This window comes from Tamandua tetradactyla, chromosome 4, assembly GCF_023851605.1.
Source record: "Tamandua tetradactyla isolate mTamTet1 chromosome 4, mTamTet1.pri, whole genome shotgun sequence".
In the NCBI taxonomy this organism is placed as follows: domain Eukaryota; kingdom Metazoa; phylum Chordata; class Mammalia; order Pilosa; family Myrmecophagidae; genus Tamandua; species Tamandua tetradactyla.
Genome location: NC_135330.1, coordinates 112,431,904 through 112,458,413, shown reverse-complemented (window position 1 = coordinate 112,458,413; position 26,510 = coordinate 112,431,904). Strand labels below are relative to the sequence as shown.

Sequence of the window (26,510 nt, the reverse complement as noted above, 5' to 3'; positions counted from 1 at the left end):
CAAATGTTTTACACAAAGCAATAGAAATCGTATGTGTAAATAAGGGTGAACAAATAGAAGCAACCAACCCTGAGAGCCTCTGGCTGAAGAACCCAAATCCTTCCCTTATTCTCAATATGTCAGTTCCCTGTGGAAACTTTAGTGAGAATGATTTGAAAATTGTGTATATATACATACATATATACATGTATACACACATATTTATATATAAATATTTCAATTCCTTTAAAAATACATTTTTATCAATAGATTTTTTGTTTTATTATTTGCCTTATATACCTAAAAATGTATGGACCCATTGGGTTCTGTAAGGGATGGTGAAAAGTGTAGAGGGTTTAATTTTAGCAAATACCATCTCATTTGCACATCACAATAATACCAAGACACAACTATGGATATCTGACTTTTCTGGCTTTCATCGTGTCTCTTCTTGCCTTTCTTTTTTTGTTTTTCCTTCTTTTTATTTTCTTTCACCATGCCTTGCCCCAAAAGCAGTTGGAGCTGGGTTAGAAAGATACATACACAATCCTAAGAGTTAAACCCATTAGATGATGTATTTGGGGAGAAGGAGAAGGAAGCACAGGCCAAGTAAGATGATGGTAGGTGGGAACTTTGATACTTAAAATTCAGGTTTAACTTTGATACTTAAAATTCCGGTTTAACTTTGATACTTAAAGTTCAGGTTTAACTTTGATACTTAAAATTCAGGTTTAATTTCCTGCACATTTTGCTAAAATGGGTTGAAATCTAGCTTCATATTCTCTAGAAGTTAATGCAAAAAGGGAAACATCAGATATACAATTTGCTCTAAATGAGACAAAATAACAGACTTCCTCAGAGCAAGGTTGAGATCTAACAGCAATTATCTTCACCAAGACTCAAGAAAAAGGATGCTTGTGGGATATAATAAACACATGTTTTGTGTTTCTTATAATGTTCCTTAATGTAAGGCTGATCATATATATGTCCCCATCTTATTGAGCAGGAAACAGAAGGTTAGAGAAGTCAAGAAACCTACTACACAGCTAGGTTAGTAAAGGAACAGCCAAGACATAAACCATTTCTATCTCCTATTCTCAAGTTTCTTCTCTCCCATGCTATCCACTCAAGTTCAAAGACTTCTTTGACATTTCTATAAGGAATTAATGTATTCATTCAGCCATTATTCATTAAGTGACAAGAACATGCATAGCTCCATGGGAGATTAAAACTCAACAATACAGAGAGTTCCTTGCTGTCTATACATTCTAGTTAAGGAAGCTTTCGCTTTCATGTGTTCATATATTGAGCTTCTGTTTAAGAAAACGATTAAGTAACCTTGTACACTGCACTAAATTCTTGTGGCTAATTTGACTTTGCTCTCCCTTAGAGCCTTTATCAATATCCAATATATGCATTAATAGAAAGTTCTCCCCCATCATATTTTAGCAAGGTCTGATGGTAAAAGCACCATATCTGGTTGGTCTTTTTTTTAAAAAAAAAAACTTAATTGAAATTTTAATTCAAATGCGCATGCACACTATCCTGCCTAACTTACTTTAGATTCATCACATTGAGTACAGAATTAGAACAATATCAACTCAATTCTGATAATGGCATATGTTTTGCATTGCTTTGAAAGAACTAATCCTTGTATACTTCTTGTCAAAATATATTCTCATTGATATCCTCTCTACAACTTTGATCAGACGTAGTTTCCTTTCTTGGTATTTTAAAATAAGCCCCCAAACATGACCACATCTCTAATATCTCAATCCAATTTTAAGATTCCATGATGTTATTGTGAGAAGCATAAGTCCCCTATGATAAATGCAAATACTACCAGAAACGATATAAAAACAGCAAGGCATAATTACAATAAAAAAGAACCAATGCTTTAGAGCCTGATCCCCTTTTTTTGTTTGTAGGTATGCTAATTCACCTTGGCTCATGGAAATCCATGGGCTTATGAAAGAAATTAATTCATTTAACAAACGTTTTATGAATCCCTACCACAAGCCAGGTCTGTATTGACTTAGTTTCCCTGAAAGCATGAAAGTCCAGGGGAAAATTGCTAGAGGTAAGGAAGAGGAAGAGGGGCCTCTGAATCTAAACCTGGCTTTAGAGCATCAGATTTTAGAGCCCTGTAAGAGACTGGTAAGAAATCCAAGTAAACACAGGAAACAAGATTGCTTTTCAAGTATCAAGAGGAAAGCCAAGGAAGAAATGAAAGAATTACAGGTTTGAGTAACAAAGAAAATCTCAAGAATTTAAAGATGATACAGTGGAAAAATAGCAAATAGAGTTTGGCACCAAAAAATGGCATGACCCATTCTAGTGAAAGACCGAGGATGGGGGTAAAAACCCATGTCAGACAGGTCAAGACAAAAAAACTTTGATCATCTTAGATAACAACATTTTTCTGGGATTGCTAAGTAGGAAGAATCAATAAGAGGACGTCAAAGAGTGGAAAAGTCTTCACATTTAAAAAATCCCAAACACTTCAGAGATACAACAGCTAAAGGAAGACAGCAGTGGATCAAGTTAGTTTCAGAGATGAATTTAAGAGAGAGCAGTCAATAGTTTAAGTTGCCCTGATACTATCTGTTGTAGTTGGGAGAGACAAACCCGAGTAGACATCTGGGGTGAGTCACTTTTATTATCAGAGTGAGCATGAAATTCTGGAAACAACATAATTTCCAGAGTCAGAAGGAGCCTTAGAAATAATTTATTACAACTCCCTGAGATAAGGAAACCAAAGGTCCAGAGAGATGCACGTCTTTGTCCATGGACCAGTTCTCAAGGCAATGCCAGGCTAGAGTTCTGTAAACAGTAGTTACTGACGGGCAAAACAGGGAAAGGGTGGAGTTATGACTAAAAAGACTTAGGTTCATCGCTGAGAGGAGAACCTTTAACTAAACTGACTGTGCAAATGGCAGCAGTTGCAAAGGCACAGAACCAAGAAAAGAAGACAATTAATGTAAAAACATGCAGATCAGACCTAAGAAGGACAATGCTGGAATCAGAATCAGTTATTAGGTACTGTACATTGTTTATTAATGTGTTCGTCTGACAGAAATGCACCCATTTTAATGTATGCATATTTAAAGGTATGGATTATGATAAGGTCAGTAAGTAAGTTAATAAGGCTAGTTTCAGTTTGCACACAAATGACACCATACTGGCAGCACACGCTAGAAACTCCACTGCAGTAATGAGAGGTGCTGTAGAAATTTGGAGTCTGAAAGAGGAAGTGGTTCAGGAAGATGTCTGTCTCCCTTGGCGTGAATGAGTGCTTTCTCTGGCTCTGCTTTACTGCCTCTGTAATTACGCCCTGCCAGGAACCATTTTAAGATTTCTTGCAAATCAGTGGTGAATTTTGGAATCCAGTTTCTGAATCACTGCCCCCCAAATCATAAATCTAAAAGGACAGATCTCAAATCATTGATCTAAGTCATGTCTGGCTGCCAGTTTTTCTGTGAGCACACAAATTTATTAACCCAATAGTTATAGAATGCCAAGATTGATTGATCTACAAAGGAAGTACCGGCTGTTCATTTTTAAAAAATTACAAGATGACTTTATAAGGCTGTTCATGCCCATGTCACTGAGTTTGTGGGCTTCTGCTTAAAGGAACCTGGAATTCCCCAGCTCAGCAATGAAAGGGAATTTCTGAGATTGAATTCTTATAGCAAAAGTACCTGATTGGGGCTCCCTGAAGTTTGAATATAGAAACTATATTTGTAGTTTACTATAACACACGAGGGCTGTAGAACTTTAAGAAGGAAATATGTTCTCTAAAGTCAATGTGAAAACATAACTAGAATTTTCCCTGAGAAGTTTCATAACTGATCATGAAAAGTAGGCTGAACGTGTTGGTGCTGGCACCCACAGAGAGAACAGCAGAAAGTGGGGGAGGCAGGTTGTCGGGAGAGCTGTGCACGAGCTCGAACCGTGTCTGAAAGGCAGGAGTGCTGCAGGGCCGGTCAGCATTTTGCATCAATAAACTGACGCCCAGTTACATAACCTGCCAGGATTGGGGAGGCGGCTGTGACCTGGCATTGCATCCCCAAGGGACTCTTTTGAGGGTGCCCTACTTTTCCTGCAACTTGACTCGTGGATAAAGTCAAACCGGAGACTCAGAACCCAAATTCCTACGGCTCCACCTCAATTTCAGTATGTGTCTGGAGGGGAAACCGTGTCAACTCCTGACCACCTTCCCAAGCCACAAATAATGCAAAACGACATGCACTCTCGCACAAGACCATACTGCAATCAGACAAGGGGGGACTAAAGACACAAAACATAAAATACACAGAGCACTGAAGCAGAATGAGGCATCCATACATTGCCTGTCCAAAAGCCACCAAGACTAAGTTATTTCAGAGAAGGAAAGAACTTTGCTTTCACTTAATCCTCTCCTCTTCATTTCCCAAAGCAGACCACTGTAGGGGCTCTGACTCTGAGTAATTCACTACATATTCCTGGGATCGCATTTCTATACAGATAGACCTTACTTTACACAAAGGATGAATCTGTAAACATATTTTTTAAATGACTTTGTTTTTTAAGAAACCAAACAATTATCAACAGCTTCTAGTACAGAAGGCCACTTTCAAGGGACTCCTGTGAATCTTTCTGTCGAGTCAAATCCCCTGCAGATGGTCTCTTCTCTCCCGGCAGATACCGTCCCTCTACCAAAGGCTGCTCCAGAGTACAGAACTCTTATCTCTGCAGTGTCCATGTCCATGCCCCAGGGAAGGTAGAGAGGCGCCTGGTCACATCCCCCTCGCTGCCCATTAGTTGTCTCTCCAGGCAAGCACTTACTTAGGCCCTTGGGAAGCCAGCAGTACCCCCACAACGCTAAACCTGACGAACGAATGAGATGCTGCTGTAGGAGCCGCTGCCGTTTGATCACTTGTGGAGGGGCTTTTGGACTTGCACTGCACACAGCTCCCAACTGAGTCCTCCCTCTTCCCTTTGCCGCCCCTCCCCCACACCCCTGACGCCTCTGTTTCCTGCCAAGTTGCTGGAACCCATGGAGAAGATGGCACTGAGCAAACCTCTGGCAAGCAAAGGGGAGACCAGGTTGGGAATGAGAAGCTTTTTCTGGCGCTCTAGCCTCACTCTGCTTCCCGTGCAGACAGTGATATTCCCGGTCCTTGCTTCCTGGGAACCCACAGCCACCCTTCATTTCACATTCTACCACAAGTCCTTTGAGCTCCAGATTTTTCACTGACAAAGAGCTCAGGCTATCCCAAACAGATCTTTTCAAAAAACAGGACCATTATTATGATGGGCTCTCCGAGCATCCACTCTCATTTCGATATCAAAAGGCATTCACTCATTCACTGCTCTGGTGACGAGGCTGCAGGAATGGGGAATTCTATGTCAGGGGCTTCAGAAACTCACAGTTAAATGTCAAGTCCCTAAAGGGAAGCACAGTTTATAGCCAACTTATTGTGAAACAGAATGAAAAAGTTCTGAAGACCAGAAATGAACAAGCGTGAAGGTTAAACACAGTGTGGCAAGGGGAAAAAAAAAGACCAGATAAGAGTAAAAAAATTAGCACAGATGCTTATCAAAAATTAATAACACTCATATCAGCCCATGTGATAAAGCTGTTCAACAATTCCAGTGTTTGAACATCTCCAAAGAAACCATAGCTCCAATAACTGGCAGGTTGCAGAAGAAAGGGCTACCCCCGTCTGTGTAACTTCAGGCTTTGTTTTGCCTCCCTGGGCCTCAGTTTCCACATCTATAAACTAACAGTGGGAAGGCTTTCCATGTGAAAACCTCTAAAATTCTGTTCCATATTGTACAAATTAGAATCAGGTCAAAGAGTATTTCAGATGGGCTGAGAAACAGGTGCAAGCATCCTCAGCGGCTAAGGCTGGGCCTCCACAGAAATGGGCCCAGTGAGGAAGTGGACCTCTCCCAGTCCAGAGCTGGGGTCGGTTGGAGCTCTTACCTGAGCAGCATGGGAAGTTCTGTCCAGGAGCATTCTTCTCACCAACCCACCGGTTTGAGAGACCCACTACCCAGCTGCTCCTGGGATATGTTTTCTGGGGTGCACCAATGCAGCTTGAGACCCACGGCTCCAGGTCACACCTGGTATCTAGGCAAGGCTGTGTGCTAACTGTCCCAGAAAGAGAGCCATCTACTGTTTTCTTTAAAATCTCCAAATAAGGAAACCCTACAACCACGCTGGTGTCTCTTATCCCTAGCCGGTAACCTAAATCGTTTCTCATACGATTAAAGCTCCCTCTCTCTGGTGCTATTCTCAGTGGGAATTGAAGAAACTGCTCAATTCATAAAAATTCCCTCATGTGCTGGGATGACTGCCACCGGGTCATTTTTATTCTTTTAACCTGATTTTTTTTTTTTAGGGCCTATTTTCCATAGCTTTAGCAGTTTTCTTTGCTCTCTTCTGGGTCTATGCCAAGTTCCCCAAATGGTGAAGCTAAGACCCACAGAGTCACGGAATGGAGAAGTGGATGGACCCTGGAGAAGCACTTATCTGTCCACTTTCCTCCCTGTCACAGATGAGTAAAATGACGCCCAAATGAAAGAAGACAGCTAGCATCTCAGAGTTCAGGCGGGGCATAGAGGTACTAGAACCCAGGCCTCTTTAGTTTTCCTCTTTCCTCTAGGATATATTTTAAAACCTAAGATGGAGCTCTGCCTTTCAAGTGAGACCTGCTCAACGTAAAAGTTCCCCATGATTCCAAACATGTTATCAATGTAATTACGAGTCCGTTCCCTGTACACAAAGGACTAAATCTAGGTCCTGGGAAGGCACCGCCTAGGTCTAGGTTGGAAGCCAAATGTGTCAATCAAGATACACAAGCCCCTTCTCGGTTCCAGTGACCAAGGTAGGAGAAAAACCCATGCAATCACCCATATGCTGATGTTTAGTTTCCTCAGAACCCTCTGCTTTTCCAAAGCAATGGAAAAGCAGACTGAGTTGAGGCAGCTCACTCTGGGGTGAAATGCTTAAAAGAGAAATACTAAAATGACATCCTAAGATAGCTGCAAATGTTCTAAGAAATGATCATGATGATGAATATGCAACTATGTGATGATATTGTGAATTACTGACTATATATGTAAAACGGAATGATCAAAATAGGAATGTTTGCACTTATTTGGTGGGTTTTTTTTTGATATTTAAAAAAATAAAATAAAAATGACATTCTAAGACTTGCATTTAAAATATCAGTTTGATTTCAGACATTTTCTTCTTCCAGTTGTACTGCCTTGAGCTCTGGCTCATCCCTCTGCATGGGTTCCCTGATTCCATATCCATCTTTTCCAGCAGAGTAGGAGCTTACAACAAAATATGTCTGATGTCACAGCCTCAGCTCAGTGTTTAGCACATAGCGGGCACTCAGTAAATGAGCTGTATAAATGAACAAAGATATCCATTAACTAACGGTATCTGGGGTTTGAAAAATCTAATCTCACCTTCTTCAAAGAGTTTGACAATGATATTCCCATGCATATACTTTTTTAAAAAATATATTTTTATCAACACATCTTCACACACATGCAGTCTGTACATGGTGAACCATCAATGGCTCACAACATCATCACATAGCTGTGCACTTGTCACCACAATCACCTATAGAACGTTTGCATCACTCAAGAAAAAGAAAAAAAATTCATGCATCCCATACCCCTTCCTCCTCCCTCTCATTGACCACCAGTATTTCAATCTACCCAATTTATTTTACCTCTTATCCCCCTTATTATTTACTTAATCTTTATCCACAGTTTTCCACTCATCTGCCCATACCCTGGAGCATCAGACACAAGGTTTTCGCAATCACACAGTCACATTGTAAAAGTTGTATCATTATACAATCATCTTCAAGAATCAAGGCTCGACAGTTTCAGATACTTCCCTCCAGCCACTCCAATCCACCATAAACGAAAAAAGAATAACTATACAACTGTGCATATACTTTTAACATCCCTGCAGCTGAAAGGTACAAACACCTAGGACAAAGCAAGTGAACACCTCCAGTTTACACAAAACCACTCTGTAAAAAAAACTACTTTAGTGAGTTGACTGGGGACTGAAAAGCAGCAAGGGACCCCAGGCCATGCGGGAACTAGCACCTGCAGATGCTTCCTGGCTCCACCCTGCCAGCAGTAGGGAGGGTTTCCATCCAAGGTAGCAGAGGCGGGGCTGGGCTTTTTCTCCTTGTTTCTGCAAACCCTGAGCTGGCTGTGATGCCTGACAATGACACTCTCTTCCAAGCACAAAGTGTGCTGATTCGGAGTTGAGTCCTGTTGAAATTGGGAATGAAGGGACTGTGGGGACGGAGCAGCGACTAAAACGAGAGTAAAGCCTCTCAGGCAGATGAACTCAGCTAACCAAGGACTACACTGGAAAAAATTAGAAATAGGTTGCTAGTTTTACCTAAACGTAGTTTGTAAATCACTTATTTGGATTGGGAAATGCATCTGTAGGTAATTCTAAATGTTTGCCATCAAGTGAATTTATTGATTTATGTATTTCTTTGTTCAGTAAACATCTGCTGAATACTTACAAGAAACCAAGTTTGTCTCTTTTAACTGTTTTACATTTGAAGTCTAATTTGTTGGATATTAGTATAGCTACTCCTGCTCTTTTCTGGTTGTTATTTGCATGAAATATCTTTTCCCAACCTTTCACTTTCAACCTATGTTTATCTTTGGGTCTAAGACGTGTTTCCTGTAGACAGCATATAGAAGGATCCTGTTTTTTAATCCATTCTGCCAGTCTATGTCTTTTGATTGGGGAATTCAGTCCATTAACATTTAGTGTTATTACTGTTTGGGTAATACTTTCCTCTACCATTTTGCCTTCTGTATTTTATAAATCATATCTAATTTTCCTTCTTTCTACACTCTTCTCCACACCTCTCTCTTCTGTCTTTTCATATCTGTCTCTAGTGCTCCCTTTAGTATTTCTTGCAGAGCTGGTCTCTTGGTCACAAATTCTCTCAAAGAAGCCAAGTTTGGTGCTTGATGCTGGGAACACAAAGGTAAGACGTAGCCTTGGCCAGCTTAGTAAGGGAACTTTGGCCATTGGATTCCCATATCTCAAGGTTTTCTACTCTCCTTCAGAGCTATTCACCTCTGACCTTGTTCTGATAAGAGATAAAGGCACTATTGTAAGAATTTACTTAGGACTGGGGCTTTCCTTTATCCTGGGCTGTTTGGTTTTTTTGTTTGTTTGTTTGTTTGTTTGTTTTTGAGGAGTTCTAAAGAGATGTTTTTTTCTTTAGTTCCTTAACATCTCGAGGAAAGAATCAAGAAGAGCCCCAGAATTGCCCTCTCTTGGCTGTGCCTCCCCCACCTCCTATGGAGAATGACATTTTCTCAAGCAGCAGCCTCCACACTGCTTTCATCCACTCACATTTAACACAGTGCTACTACATTCTAGGTACTGGAGACAGAAAGTTGAATAGCAAATAATATTTGCTCTTGAGGAGCACCCAGTCTAGGGAAGAAAAATGGTCCCAAAGTGAGTCAGTGACCTGTACAAATAAGAAAAGTAGGGCGTCATAATTATGTCTAGCCAAAGTATGGGAAAAACACAAGTCAATTGCCCATTAAAGCGTAAAGGCATGTCAAGCATCCCACACACCTTATCTGAACACTAATGAACATGTCTTTTATGAAATGATGCTCATTATGTTAAAAAAAATAAAAAGAGAGAATGAACTAGGAAACAACCAAGCACGGTGAAAAAATGCTAGATTTCCTCACTCAACTACTTGTGGTGGTGTATAGTGTACACGTTACTTACATTTTCTGAACCTCAGTTTCTTCATCTGCAAAAGGGGATATTTACGCATCCACAGTGTCCACTTCATATAGTTGTGTTAGGATTAAGTGAAACAAAATGTTTCAAGCAGGTACAACAGTGCCTGGCGACACTAAGCACACAAACAAAGATGAGAGAGAGAGTGGACAGGAGGGAATGGGGGAGGGAGAAACTGAAAGAAAATAGAAAGAACTAAAACTTTTACAGTTATCTTAGGGAACAAAAGCCACTTTGCTCTATAAATTGTATGAAATACTATGGCAAGTCACACCCTAAAGCCTCTCTCAATTGTGTGTATGTTTTGTGTCTTTGTGTGGGTGCAAACCTAGACTTTGCATGTGAGCTTTGTCTCCAAATGTTCTTATCTTGACATGTTTTGGCCCCTACGCCCTATATTTCATCCAGGGTCTTCCAAGCCGTAGCTCCGACAGGCACTGCCGAGTAGGTACCTGACACCAGCCCGATGCCATCAGCCTCGATATTGGCTGATCTTGTTTTCAGTGGTTTGGGCCTTAACCTTGCCTGAGATACTGAGAATGGAAAGTACCTTCTAACAGTTGAAGAAGTGTGGCCCAATTGGGAAAATGTACAGAAATCTCAAGAAAACAAGCTGAACATCCATCATGACTCATGAAAAGAAAAAGAAGTCTCTGAGTATCTACAAGGAGGGCCATTGGGCAATGCTTTCTCCCTCTTAGGTGCATCAATGGTCAGGACTGATTCTGTTAGGCTGGATTGTACTTCATGATTCTCTTCCACTCTCTCATTTTCCAGGCCTTTTCTCCACTGTAGCTGGTAAAACTCTGGGACAATATGAAGCAGACTCTGCATATTAGCAATTACAACAGAAGCTTTTATTTATTTGGAATAACATGGCTTTATTTTCAACAGCCTCCTTAGGGCTGTTCTTTTAGACTATCTAATGATAAACTCATCTCCAAAAAAATGCAATGAAGGGTCAACTGCTCAGTTGAGGCAGGAAATTCATATTTACTTGAGGAATTGTACTTATCTGCATTTAGTGGAAAGTCACAGTTTGGTTGGCAAATATTTATTTCCCTCAATTAATAGTGGGGAATGCTATAATGTTTGGGGGGAGGGTGTCAAAAATTTAAGTGGCTAATCGCTTGATCTAATGATTTCATAATTGTTATTTTTTAAGACTTTGTGCCATAAAATCCTCAAGCACTTATCTGTTCATTCTTTAAAGAGGTTGGTTATACCAGCAGACCCACTAAAAATAGAATTGAGATCTGTTTCTGAAGGAAAGTTTTGTATTAGAATAATCATTTATTATGCACTTACAGAAATGAATATTTCGATTTTAATAGGAAAGGAATTAATGAGATATAGTGCAGTTTAAACAGACATGGCTTGTACCTTTAAGAAACTGTCCATACAAAATGGACAAAAACCACAGCATGAATCTTGCCTTTGCTACTTTCTGGTTCTGGAACCTTAGACAAGTCATAAAAACTCTCAGAGTCTCAATCGGGTCATCTGTTAAAGGGACTTTGTGTCATAAAATCAACTTATGTAGCTCTTGTATGGCAGCAGAGGAGCAAATATGTATCAATTGCTTGGCACATGCCCAGCCAATAGTAAGGGCTCAATTAGTCAGCAGTGATATATTGGTTATCAGTAGACTGGATGATGCACAGAGACAAACCAAATGGGCAAATAGGAAAAGAGAACCCAAGAATGATGTAGGAGGTAGCTGGTACTCTCCCTATTTTATAGAGAGGGGAATTGGGCTTCTAAAGGATGAAAGGAATTGCTCACACACCACTGTCAATAAAATCACAGAATATAAATCCTCATCCGTTCCCAATTTGCTCTTTTTCTTTATACCACATCTGACTCTTTCACAGATGGGAACTGCAGACACCGCAAGTCCCAAGCTTGAATAATAGACATTATAACTTAAGAGAGGAAGTAATGAGACTCTGACAATGCAATGAGTAGCAGGGTGGGTGTGAGTGGGGAGAGAGAATGTGTGATCATGACCAGATAACCGAAGCCTCACAGTTGTCATTCTCTGTGGTACAGGAAAGAAACAGGGGTTATTTTGATGAAGTCTCAACCCAAAAAACAATGACAGAAGGGAACAATCCAAAAACAATTATTCCAAGGTGACCAAAATATTCAATCTCTCCAAAGGGGACACTTTCAAAACATTTACGAAGCATTGAGGATGGCAGGAAAATTCATTTCACAATTATACGATAAAAAAAGGTTGTTCAACGATGTAAAACTGCATAAGTGTTTTCTTCTTTTTCTTAATCTCACTTTGCACAGAATACCTAGTTTTCTCCTTAAGGAATTTTTCACTGTACTTTCTTAATCCCGGTGAAGGCAATGTGAGCTGATGATTTCAGCTATACCTGAGGTTAACAAAGATGTGATTCTAATTCTAAATCTTGCCTGAGGAACAGTGCATACATAAAGATGCAAATTTTATACAAATACATCTACGCGTCTCTTTATTTCATACATTTGGATACATGGTGGACAAATTCTAGTAAAGATTACCAGACTGACAGGTCAAAACGTGGATGCTATTTAAATGCAAGGTAATTATTACAGCAATTCACTTCCCTCTTGAAAGTGCAACCAAAGAAAATAGGAAAACAAATTATCTGGGAGATTGCTGTTCACATGCATAATTAATTTGTCTACTGAATTTGGTGTCTTGACTTCTCAGCCTGTGGAGAACATAATCTCTTTTCTATTTTAGCTCAGCCAGTCGAGAGGATTTGTGTGTGTGTGTGTGTGTGTGTGTGTGTATGAGAGAGACACAGTGAGAGACAGAATCAGAGAGAGAGACGGAGTCAGAAAGAGACAAAGAGACAGAGAGAAATATAGAGACAGAGAGAGAGAGAGTCCATGTAACTGGCGCTGGACTAAAACAAGAATCAATGCTGCAACCACAGAACTGTGGCTTTGCTAGTTCCTCAATTTAACATCTTAGCTTTTCCTTCCGCCAGAAAACACAACCGCCCATATTTGAGAAACAGCCTCCTTGTAACTAACTTTTAAGTGGGACTGACACAGCCCTCGTTCTGAAATTGAGCAAAACTCAACTCAGTAAGTGGGTCACTTTTTACCACTGTTATTTCACTCACAATTAAAGCAATCTTTCATCCTTTCACTGTTTTTAGGACATCTATATTTGGTCATTATTGTATAATTATAAATATGTGTTTTTGGGCATCAACACTAAATTGTTTAATTTAGTCACATCCTGTAAGTAACAACCATCTAGAAAATAAGAGTCCCACATACCTAAAATGATTCTAATCTTGTAAGACTAAGAACTTTTGAAAGCTCTTGAGGCTGGAGATGGTGGTTTATGTCCCATGCAGAGGCCAGTTAAGGTGGCACAACCCAAATGCTCTATCAGATGCACAGAGGGACACATTTATTATGTTGATGATGATGTTGATAATGACAATGATAATGATGACAATGGTGAACAGTCTGTTTAGTACAACAGTTATAATATGGAAGCATTCATTTGGGGGAAATTATGATTACTTGAGTTCAACTCAAGGGCTTAGGTGCAAATGAGCACCATCGTTCACTGCTTGTTTATTCCAGGCAACCTGCCCTGGAATCTGGCAGTTAATGCAAACCAGGACCAATTGTAGAAAATTAAAGAAAGAAAGTATGTGAATGAATGAAATGGACTTCCAAGGTGGAGATGGGATACCTCAGGGAATTGTTGTACCTACGAAAGGCATCAGTAAGTGCCCAGCTCAGAGTAAGCAGCATGTGAAGTATTAGCGGTTACTGTCAGGGTGATTAAAGTTGTGCTTTTTCCTGCTCCCCACCCCCCGGCTGCTTGCAGTATCTTACAGGATGGGACGCTTACGAAATTTCTGGGAAGGTTGATGTAACGATTGAAACTGACAAACCCAAACAACAGGGGCAGTGGACAGCGGGAGAAAGTTGAATCAGAAGGGAACCAAGGAAGGCAGCAGGAAGATGCCACCTGGGGAGCCTGGGGGCGACAGCAGCTGTAGGAAGAAGTAGGGAGATGCCTCTCGAAGATAACTTAGAACTGCAAAACGAAAACAACTCGAACCATGACACGATTGATTTAAGAAGTGCACTGCCCTCTGGCAAAATAGAGACCCTGAAACTCTTCACATCTGCCTATACCATTCAGTTTTATATTTTGGTGGGCTCTTATTTTAGTTTGCATTTCTTTAATGTTCAGTATGTAGATGGAATAGGATCTTAGCATTTGATGATATCTGTGAGCTGGGAGGATTTAAAATACTTCAATGCCTGGAAATCAGCAAACAAAAAAACTGCTATTTATTAATATATTAATCTAACTGTCACTCTACTATAAAATGTTATCTTACTCATAAAGTCCAATGCCTTTATAATCTCCCTTTAGAAAGCCAATTTTTGACTCTCCATGATTTTCTAAGCAAATTTCTACCTTTCATTTTACCTAATCTGATTTTAAAATTTGGCTGCCATCTCTCTTGCAGAGGAACCCAAACTCTTTAGGTAACAAAGAGAAGTTAACTTGAGGATTTTCTGAAAATAATTCAAAGGTACTAAATAAAACTTGATGACGTCTGTTCTTCATTCTTCATTCTTTGGTTGTCACCAAAGAATCCCATTGTCATGTACTTAGCTTTGATAAGAAAAATTAAGCCAAGGACTGTATTTAGACAAAAATAATAAGATTATAATTTTGCTTGTTTGCTATCATCATTATAAATCTGCCTAAAATGCCTTGAGGTCAGAGTCCATATAGTGCTTTGAGGTTAAAATGAGTAGTGCCTGTGAAAAGTTGATGCACGGTAAATTGCAAAATATTATGTTATTTGTTGTATTTTCCTTCAGAGCAGTCACTGTGGGACTTGGTACACACTAAATCAATAAGTGAATTTTTAAAAAAGACATCCCTTTCTCTCTAAGGAACTGAGAAAAAAACATTTGTGACAAATTTTCAATTCAATTAATATCATTAGTAGCCACTGTGTGTCAGGAGAAATGAAGAAGGAATTTAGATCTGTCAGCCAATAAAAAAGACTGCATATTCTAAAATAGTATGATTAATGCTGTACATATCCTAAGATCAAAGCATTAAGCAAACACACACACACATACACACACACACAGCTCATGAGGGAAGGGAGCCTAAGAAAAGACAGATGTCTTGAAGTGGACCTTGAAAAATGACCAGGATTTTTACAATGAACAGAAGAAAGCAATCAAAGAAACAATGAAGCACGAGGAGTGAAAGAACATGGAACTTTCTGGTGGCTTGTGGTCTCGTGCACCAGAATGTAGATAGGGAGGGGTTAGTGAGACGATGGTGCGGGTAGAGCGGGAGGAAGTGACAAGAACTAAGGTTGGGGAAGTAGGCTGCAGCAAGTTCATGGAGGCACAAAATTCTTTAGTAGATTTATGTATGGATTTAAAAAATGCTTCTACATTCTATACTAATATGAAGCTTGCAATAATGCTATCTCCATTTATAATAATAAAAGTGCTTCTGAATTTATTACAGATTTCTTACCTCTCCCTCCTCCTCTATCTGTCTGTCTCTCTCTTTTTAAAATGTTAAGTGCCAAGATCTCTTTAGCCAGTTTCAGTAATAAGAGCTGGAAATCATCTACAGTTGGGAAAGCCCTGCAGGCATGGAAGGGAGGTCTGGTCATAGGCAGATGCTTGCAGACAGGCAGTGCGGAGCTTGGGGCACTGGACAACAACCAACTCACCCCCTCGACTGCTCAGTGACCTGGAGGCAACCCCTTCAATGATCCAAATCCAGCCCTTTACTCCAAAGGTGGTTAAGAGGATCAAATGAGATGAGGCATGCAGGGTGCCCACAAGAAGTGCAAATAAATGGTTAAGTGTTATGATGAATCTCTCTGCGATCTTTATTTTAAAGAGTTAACATTAGAATGAAACTTTCCTTTGTCGACTTGTTGGCCTTTTCCTTCCCCCAAAGCCTTTGGAAACAGAATAATAAATGAAGTGAAAATTGTTTTTTCAGCATCACAGATTGTTTCAAGGCATAGCTTACAGAGGAGACAAAAATCTAAAACCCTAGGAGAGAAGAGCATTGCTGGGATTCCTAATGAAAGGTCTTCCTAAACACAATCCAGTAGCACTCCCACGGCAGAGCTCATTCAAAACACAAGATTTAGCAGACCCCTGACTTTACTGGGGGTGAGCTAGAGCCAAGAAGAAGGGTTATTTTCTTTGTTGTTGGTTTGTTTTGTTTTTTAATATATCAGGTTGATCCTTTAAAAATCCAAACTAGATTTCAATCCAGAGACCTTTTCCTTTTTTGAATTACCATCGTCATACTTCTTTTTTATTCATTTCCAATGCACTGAAAACAATGGCCTTCCTTTACATCCTAATCTATTTTATTCTCATTACAATTTTTCCTGCAAAATAAGACACAACATACTATTTTTCTAATCTGTTTTTACCAGGGGCTCCATGTCCCCATTCCATATTTCTGCTAGTTTAAAAAATATTCAGGTGAGATGTGCAAAAGAATAGCAACAGTCACATTTAGCAACTTCTAGAAAGTCACATTTACAGGTAATGGTTCATTTCATTCAAATTTGCCAGTACGGATGTTCTTTTACACAATTTTATTTAATAGAAACCAATTATGGTACATTTATGTAAATTCCAAATCCAGACTTGTGTGGCTAAGCTACTTTCACATGCTTAATGTTAATTTCCAAAAAGTTGTTCTGAGGCAGGAATTCTGGAGAAACAAAGTACAATACTTGAAGAAAAGTTGCGTTTTGATATGTATACTGATTCATGAATCCACTTCAATACAAATGGCTTTTAGATTTATGATCTGTCAATGGTTCTTAATATTGCTTGTATTGTTAAATACAAGTTGAAGCATACAAGATCCAAAGTCTCAACGTTTCATCAAAGTTCCCGGGAAAAATATCCCATCCCAACTTCATAAGAATTTCTATTATAGACAGAAGTCTTTCCGCAGGATTTAACCGGGTATTTATGTGTTCTGAAGCCTAACAAATAGTTCCAACGATTGTCCCAAAACAGTACAATTCAGCAGCACAAATTGCTTCTATTTTCAGAGAATAAACGGAGAAGAGGCCACTAATTCCATGTGGTTATGAAACAAACCCATTACAAAACCCTCGGAGCCAAAATGACTCAATTTACCAATATTACACTTTGTAACACATGACTCCAGATGTTAATACACCCACAAAAGTACTGTAAACAAGTATTAAAAACGACAAACAAAAAAAAAACCAGAACCACAAGGGCTAAAATTAAACTATTCCCATTAGGCCAAGCTAAATGATCAATATGTACTTTCCCGAATACCCATTAAAGTAGATGAAAATCACAGTAAATAGCCTTTCTAAAACAAAGCAATAGAAATAAATTAGGATATGGTTCGGTTTAAAAGGAAAAAAAAAGACAAATCGTAGCTCTTTTGGGGCGCTCGGGCGCGATGACCGTGGGTGACTTGAGAAGAACCCAACTCCAATGGGCCACGCGCACCCACCGTGGTGGGTGCAGCTGTCCTGGGCAATGGAGCTGCTGTGGGCTTGACAGATCACAGGTGCTCTGCCCCGCAGCCAAGTTCACAGCCCACAGACTCAGAGTACCGAACGCACCCGCATCTCACGCACTTTAAAACGAAGTAAAAAAAAAACATAAAGAAAGTTTACCTTGTAGGAAAATGGTCCTGTGTCGAACTGGCGTGTGACCAGAAACCCCCTTCTTTCTGATCTGGAGAGCAACTTTGTCAACCCCGGGTGTGTGGTCACAAGGCAGGAAGTGACCAGAATGACAAATCATCAGCCAGGAAAGAAATAGATTTTGTCTTTATAAGGACACATTTCTTAACTTTTTTTTTTTTTCTTCATGTCCCCTCCCCCACAAAAATCACCTGACAGAACAGGTCACACTGAAATTCAGAAGCCTCTTACCACTTCCTCTTTATAAGCATTTTTCTCTCCCCTGGCCTTTCTTTCTCCTCCAGCTTTCTCTTAGCAGGCGCTGCACGGCTTAAACCTTCCTGATTTCAGCTAGCAAAGCAAACTCCATTTGCAAACGTGAAGCTCTAGAGCCTACCTACTTACTACAAAGTAAACAAGTTATTCATTTTTAGTTAAACAGCCCAGGAAAAAAGGAGGTGACCGGTACACCTGAAGCAAGCCAAATGGGACTTTCTCGGGAAAGCCCTTCCCCAGCTGAAAATAACCCTCCTTCTAACAAAGATCTTACGGGTACAAACGAAAACAGTATGACATGAAAAGGAAGGTCACTATATTATTTACTCACTCTTTTATTTATAGAACATCTCTGTGCGAAGGATCTCTTTAACCCAATTAACGATTTCAATTATTTAGACGTTTCTTCAAGCACTGATCACACAGGAAGATCCCGTAGTTAAATGGATAGCCAAATTCCTTCAGACAGATCAAATATATATATATTTTGAATGCAAGTTTTATGAAATGAGCAGGAGGAAAAAAAAAACCAAAAAGCTATATTCCACACACAAGACCTAGAGACTTGTCTTAAGGGCAAATTCCAATCTTCAAATGCAACAGCCAAACGTGCACAAATAGCCTAACAGTGGGTATGGCATTCTCTCTTTCCAGTGCAGGTCTCTGAGCAATACTGACCAAGTATCGAGCACAGTCTGTTCAGAGCCCGGACGCTGTGTGCGGCTCCTACTGCAAACCTGCTGTTGAGGAATGACGGCACGTGGCTGTGCAACCAGGCCAGACGGTGAGCTGAAGAAGTTGGTTCATCCCATCTGCACTCACATTGGCTAGGGGTCGAGGACCCCATTCTTCTGACTGGTTAGAGAAGCTTGCACCATCTTTCTTTGGCTTCTTTGATGTCTCCTCTAGAAGTTCCTGCTTCCAACCCCCAACGTCAACCCCCGTTTTATCTTCTCCATTCGCCAGCAGTCTGGTGACTTCTTGGTTATAAGCCACCAGGGGCCACTTTGGAAGGGAAGGTGGTTTAAGGAATGGAAAGAGATGATGGAGAGGCAGTCTGTTCCAGAACTGGTTCACCTCCCGCAAGGCACTGCGTTTTTGTGATTTCCCTCAGGGGAGGGTGAGGGGCTGAATTGGACCCCGGTTTCTCCATTGCTTAGTCACTCCCATGCACAAGTTACAGATGGGGTTTTGAGTAACGCCTGAATTCTCTTGGGACACCTGAGAAATATCCATGCACTGCTGAGACAGTGCCGATCACATGACAAAGCAGCAAAAGGTGCCCTGGTGGGGCAGACACCATCCTGCCTGACTCTACTAGGAAGTCTTGGTGGCCTTGAGGATGAAACGTGAGGTGACTGGATTTCCCGAATCTGGTCCCACAACCCTGTGGTTTCAGGATGGAATGAAGGTCCACTCTGTAGAGGGGAAGCAGACTCTAACTGCATTCATCCCAGGGAAGGAAAGCAGCAGCATTCTGCATTTAGGGTGCCTGGACACCTGAAATAGGTGGAATCTACAATGAAAAGCAAAATACACTAGTGACATGTGTTTGAGAGCCTGTGGGTAGGCAGTGGAGATTATAAAACCAAATAAGAGGGCAGGCCATGGTGGCTCAGCAGGCAGAGTTCTCGCCTGCCATGCTGGAGACCCGGGTTCGATTCCTGGTGCCTGCCCACGCAGGGGAAAAAAAAAAAAAAAACCAACCAAATAAGACAAATTGCCCACAAGAGTATGAAGTCTAGTAAAAGAGAAAAACATGCCATTAACTAAATGCCATCTATTACGAAAGGGGTTCAAAAAGTGGAGAGGATTGGACAGAGGCAAAGTCGATCACAGGTGAGCTGTGAAGATGGTGAGACACGAGTGGTTTTGCCAAGCAGTTGGCTTGAGTTCAATAAAAAAAAAAAGTTGAAGATTCCAGACAACATTTAGATCCCAGTAGATGAAAGCAACTGAAATGGGTGCCACTGACACTCCCCTCGCACATACTCAGCTTTGCACTGCACGTCAGCCACCCACCGCCACCTCACCCACATCCTGGGCACCCCCATCTCAAGCCCCTCCTCATGCTCTCAACCATCATCTCTAGATCTGCCTCACAGCGGAGCAGGTCCACCCAGGTGCAGGCAACTGTTCAGGTCTTCTACCAGCCAGACTCTTTCAGGGAGAAGCATTTTATCACTGTCAGTGTGTAGAACTGCTTGCGCATTGGAGCTTATATAAAGAAGACTTACTTTTCATTTTGTTTTTGTTTTAAATTCTCTACAGACAATACACCTCCTGGTGGTTTCACCAGTGTGGACCCCTAAAACCACCCTCTGTGGGTCTGTGCTTTGCCTTTCTCTAGGTCTACCGCCCTTCCTTACTTTCTCCCCATCCCGTCTCCACCCTTCCGGGTGTGCTCAGAAGCCCACACTCTCCATTCTTAACACAGATCAGCTCTTATTCTTGTGTTACTTGATGTTGCTGAAGACAGTCACAGAGACATAGATGCCGGAACGCTGTAACCTCAAGCTGTCTGACTTCTAATTACTTCTAAGTAATATTTTTATCCAATTTTATTAATACCTTAGAGCAGGCATTATTAACCTGGGCACTCTGAACCCCAAAAACTGTTGGCATCATTTTGTGTATTTTCTGGGAAAATGGTCCATCGTATTATCAAAGGGGTTCACGGACTCCAAAAAGGAATCTCTTCTAAATTCTCTCTTCTTGCCTCAACCACCCACTCCACCTCCCTGCACTCATTCCTTGCCCACGATTCCCACCCCTTATTTGTTGAAATAATCCAATTCCTCTGGGATGAGCTTCCTTGGCTAACCCCCCTCGCTAGCCTCCCAAGATTCATCTTTCCCTCTTTTTCATTCCTAAAAGAGAAAGTATTCTTCTTTCTTCCCGAGGCCAAAAGTTTCCCAATAGAATCTTCATCTTATCTCCTCCTTTTTAGCTACTTTAATCTATCCACGATCGCATCTTTCTCTAGCATCTTTAATCCCCTCTCCCTCACTTCCCTTTCATGCTCTCACAGAATTTATATATATAGGGGGAAAAAAACGCCTTTGCTTCACTCTATTTCCCCCCAGTCTCCCCTCCCTCTGCACCCCAAACACACATTTCTTAGGCAGGGGATAAAGACGCAACAAAGACCGTCAGCCCCTGCCATTGCAGAATGTCCACTGTTGCTGAGGACACAGATTAGTAGAAAGCATATTCTACTCACGAGAAGATGCAGAGCACATGAAGAGCAGAGGCCTCGGGAGCCAGGCATAGGTGCAGGGACACCCCAATGGAGTGGCTGAGAGGAAAGACGATGGGCAAGTTGCCTAGGTTCCAATCCCAGCTCGACTGTGCACTTCTGTGTGACTGTGGGCAAATCCCTTAATTCTGCTGGCCTCAGTCCCTCATCCAGAAAATGGGGGGAATGGGTGTCTATTTTATAAAGTGGCTGTGAAGCTTAAATAAGTTGATAAATGCAGATGATTTAGAAGACTGCTTGGCACACTGGGTATGCTGCATCAGTGTCAACTATTATTGTACTATTTAATGTTTTAAATATTATTTTAATAGCATGTCTGGGCTAGGCCTTTAATGGACATTATTTTCTCTACTCTCACAACAACCCTGTGAAGTTGGTATTATTATTTTTCTCGGGGGGGGGTGTTTCCTCTAATTTTTGATAACAGCTTAATTAAGTTTTAACTCAAATGCCATAACACTCACCCTCTAAAAGTGTACAAGTTGGTGGGTTTTAGTATAGTCACAGAGTTACACAACTATCACTGTTCTCTAATTTCAGAACATTTTCATCACTCCAAAAACAAATCCAGTACCCATTAGCAGTCACTCCCTATGTATCCCCAATCTCCCCAGCCCTAGGGAACCACTAATCTACTGTCTGTCTCTATGGATTTGCCTATTCTGGCTATTTCATATAAATGAAATCATACAAAATGTGGTCTTTTATGACTGCGTCTTTCACTTGGCAAAACATTTTCAAAGTTCATCCATGTTGCAGCATCCATCAGTACTGCACTGATGCATAAAAATATTTTTTTATAGTAGAATAATATTCCATTGTATGGATACACCACATCCTAGTTAACCGTTCATCAGGTGATGGACATTTGGGCTGTTTCCACTGTTGGACCACATAAGTAAATTGAGCTTCTATGGACAGCAGTATACATGTTTCCTTTCATTTCAATGTAAATAGCTTTAAGTCAAATATTACCTCAAAGCTTATAATGAAACACCCACTCCTTCTCTACTTCTGGTTCTCATTCCATGGAAACAATTATTTTCAATGGTTTTAGTTATTTCTTCTGCTATTCAGTTCCATAATTCTAGAAAACATGCTCATCTGTCTCTTGACTCTTCAGGTTAGGAGACTGCTTTTTCACTTCTTATTGCAGGAGGTGAAAATTTAGCCTCTCTCCACCCTGCAACATATACTCACTAATTCGACCCCATTCTCTTAAAGAAGTTATGACATCTCCAGTTAAATCAATATTCAGTGCTTACCATGACTATGGAATTATCATTCTTAGCTGACTTCTCTAGTCATTAGATTACAGTTCCTTTTGGTGCCTTTTTGTACCTATTACTAATTCAGTACTGAAGTCTCCCACAAAGCTAAAATACAATTCTTAAAAAATCAGGAAACAAATCCATTCCTTATTTTCCCTCTTGGAGATGTCACTCCTAGAGTCCTTGTCCCCCCATGAGACACCTATTCCTGGTAGCATCCAGAAGCTTCCTTCCACCATCATTCTGGGAATCCCCTGCTTTTCCCTCTGGGTTTACTTCCTCATTTCAATAGAACATATCCTCTAGTAGACTTTTGAGAAAAGCTGCCTGGAACTTAAAGTTCTTGAGAAGTTTTACAGCTGAAAAACATACATAGTCTACCCTCATTCTTGTGAATCTACACTGGAAATCAGTTTCTCTCCGAATTTTGAAGGAATTGCTGCAGTGTGTTCCAAGTTCATTGCTGTATAGAGAGAGCTGATGGCACTCTGACTAATGGCCCTTGCATGCCAACTTTGCTTTCTCTCTGGAAATTTTTAGGATTTTCTTTTCGTGCTTGGTGTTCTCAAATTGTATGATGACATGTCTTAGTGTGAGTCTATTTTTATCTACTGTGTTAGTCACTCAGTGGTTTCTTTTAATATGGATATTTAGGTTTTCAGTTCTTTTATTTTCTTCTTCTGTTATATATGTTCTCTGCCCCAAGCATTGCATTTATTTGGATATTGAGCTTCCTGGATTGATCCTCTAATTTTCTTATCATTTTCCTTCCTAATTTTATTCCTGTGGCCTTCTTATCCTACTGTCAAGGAGAGTTTTTTGCAAACCTCTTATTGATTATTCTATTTCTGCTATCATTTTTTATGTGTCTCCCTACATATATGTATTTCTATGTCTATACATGCACACACTCTGAGGAAGACACATGATTTGTATATTATAGGGAATTTTGCTCACAACATTTTTTTTAATACTCAAACACTTTCTTGTTCTCTGTATGTTCCTTCTTTATAGTAAGGTAGAGTTTCGGAAATGGGGTGGAGAATGTCTTATTACTCTTCATAAAAAATTCTAAATTTGCTCCTGTTTTTCCATTCCACATAGCACCCCTGCCTTCAAAGGTACCGATGTCTCCAAGTCCTGAGTTTTGCTGGAGTTCCATGATGTGATCTGAATTGCTTTTTGTTGTCTCTCTTATTACAAGTTCAAGGCTCTGCTTTGTCTTGTTTGCTAAGGCACTTTACCCAAGTCGATATATTTATGACTTCCAACATTTTGCTGACATTTTTTGTCAGCTATTGTCTTGTTTTACATTGGTCTCTCACACTAAACTGGGAATCCTATGAAGCCAGGGATTGCGATGTTTTTTGTTTGTTTGTTTATTTGGTTTTGGTTGTTTGTGTTTTGCTGGCTTCTAAACACGGTGACAGGTATTTTGAAAATATGTGGTGAATAAATTAGTGAAGAGGAATAAACAGAGACTAGAGGATAAGAAGAAAAAAGAAAGGGGTAAACATATTCTGAGCACAAGGGATTGTCACATGCAAAATGTTGTAGGTGAGAGAAAGCAAGGCTCCTCAAGAACCTGACCAAAGCTGAGAACTTCTGCAGTCCTGAGTGCAAAGGGTGGGGGTGGGGGTGGGGTACAAAGAGAGAGAGAAAAGGTTGGAGAATTTAGCAGAGACTATCACAGAGGGTCTTTTAAGTTATGTTAAGAAGCTTGAGCTTAACCTGACAAGCAATGCAGAGCTAATTAGGGCCTTGGAAAGGGCTACGATAAGATCTGAGTTTTAGAAAAATGCCCCTAGCTCCAATGAAAAGAATGAGATGATGAGAGCTTGAGAGGGGCTGGAAGTACAAAGACTAGACCATTCAGGAGGCTTCCAGAGGCCACTAAGTATAAGGTGAGATAGTGGTAGTAGGGCAAAGAGAGGTGGGTGGATTTAAGAAACACCTGGTAGGCAGAACAGACAATAAACGATTGATTATTGAGGAAGAAAGAGATTGAATAAAGAAGAAGGAAGTGTCAAAGATGACCCCCATTTCTGGATAGGAAACTGGGTGGTGGAGGGTGATACCTTTCAATGAGATAGGGAATTCAGGAAGAGTGGGTTTGGAGAAGATGATTATGGATTGAGGAAATCCTACCTCATTTTCTCAATTCCCACATAATCTTTATTGGGACACTCTTCTCACCCGTTCTGAAACTGCTTTAATGGACTTTTCCTGTCTTCAATGTCATCTCCCTTTACACCTCTTTTGATACTGTTAACCATTCTTTCCTTTTCCAAATTTTCTTCTCCATGAGAAATGATTCCTATTTAAGTGTCAAAGAGAAAAATTATTTCTATTTAAGTGTCAAAGACCATTCTATTTGAAATCCTACTATCATCTCCAGTGACTAAAACTAAGCTTATTGCCTCCTCTAACAAATAAGCTGTTCCTGGCCCCACCCCTGACCTCCTTAGTTCAGCCAGGAGCATGTCATTTTTACCATATGGTCCATTGTACTCCTTGACTTGTGCTTTTTTCTCAATTTCCACATATGATCAAAGCTGTGTCTATTCCACCACTACCACCCATAATCTTTCCCCATTTTGTTTTTGCTTTGCCTCTTCTATCTAATTTAAGCCCTTAGCACCACACTCCTGACCTCCCTATGTCCTGTCCTCTGGGTCATCAGCCATCTGCAGAGTAACATCCTATCCCCATCATGTTAGTCCTTATAAAGCAATGCCTCCCTCCCATCACTCTCCTGCTCACAAGCCATCCTTGATTTACCCAGTGCTTCAGGTTAATGTTAAAACTCTGCCTCGATCCATCTTTCAAAGTTTGTACTAACAACATTAGCCCCCTGGTGTCCTCCTACTGGTCTGTCTGTTAACCTTTCACATGCCTCGCACATTCCTCGCTATGCACTACGAGGTTCCTGCACCCTCTCGCTTCCTGCTTTTCCCATTTCCCACTTCTATACCTCCAAATCATCTCTCCTACAGCCAAGAACAGGGGTAACTCCATAACCTGTAGACCCCAGTGCAAAATGAAAATGTGGAACCCCTTGTTCAAAAATTATTATCAATTTCAAGCCGGTGTCATTGGAGTATTATACCAAACAGGGGGGCCTTCTGAGAGTGGGGTCCTCAGCAAGTACACCCATGAAACTGTCTCTGACCCAGAATTTTCTCTTGACTACAGAGAGCTATTCTCTCTTCTCCTCCAAAACCTGCAGTACTTGTTTATAAGCCATCCTTGAGATGGACAGCATACCACCTTTCTTTGTCAATTAATCTGTATGACTACATACCTGCATATGTTTGTGCCATCTTTAGTCACTCATCAAACCCTTATTAGGAATATTCAGTGCCAGAACCGCAGAAAACAAAACTAAAAGACTCAATCTCATACATTGAAGGAGTTCACCATCTGGGAGGTTATCAAACATGCTAGCAATTGTAGTAACCTGAGATCAACACTGTGAAAGAGAGAGATACGCAGGTCCCCAAAAGGTATGAGCTGAGCAGCAGTTAGAAGATGTACAGCTGTGTCTTGAAAAATGTGGAAAAGCTGGCCAAGCAAAGGAGGAGAAAAAAGAGTAGCAAAGGGCATTTCAGACAGAGGAACTAGCATATACAAATAGTGTCAGATTGGATTGTGGCTCCCCCTAAAAAATGTTGAAGTCCCAGCCCCCAGTAACTTCTGAATATGACCTTATTTGGAGATAGAGCCGTTGCAGATGGAATTGGTTAAGGAGGTCATATTGGGGTCAGGAAGGGCCTCAGTCAATAAGACTGAATCCTCATAAGATGGAGAGGAAAGACAAAGGCATGCAGAGAAAATGGCCATGTGACACTGGAGGCAGAGGCTATGGTGAGACATCAACAAGCCAAGGCCTGCCAAGGATGGCCAGCAAACACCTGAAGCTGCAGGAGGCACAGAAAGACTTTCCTCCACAGATTTCAGAGCGAGGAAAGTTCCGTTGACACCTGGTTTCGGACTTAATCAGCCTCCAGAACTTTGACATAGTCTGTTTCTGTTGTTTTGATCCACCCAGTTCAGGATCATTTGTTACTGTGACTCTAAGAAAACAATACAAATAGTTTGGGGAAGTTGCGTCCATCTCCCAGCTGGAATATCAACTTCTGGGGTGCAGGACCTGCCTCCCACCCCAGCACCTAAAGCAGTGC

General features: G+C 40.7%; 1 protein-coding gene across 1 annotated transcript in view; it reads right to left on the bottom strand.

The window, feature by feature from the left end:
• The window catches only part of LCP1 (lymphocyte cytosolic protein 1), a 51,068-nt gene extending 33,395 nt beyond the window's left edge, over positions 1–17,673 (bottom strand). Inside the window, exon 1 of the mRNA XM_077158264.1 lies at positions 17,512–17,673. The gene's annotated coding sequence lies outside the window, so the exon portion shown is untranslated. The remainder of the gene's footprint in view (positions 1–17,511) is intronic.
• Between the last annotated feature and the right edge of the window lie 8,837 nt (positions 17,674–26,510).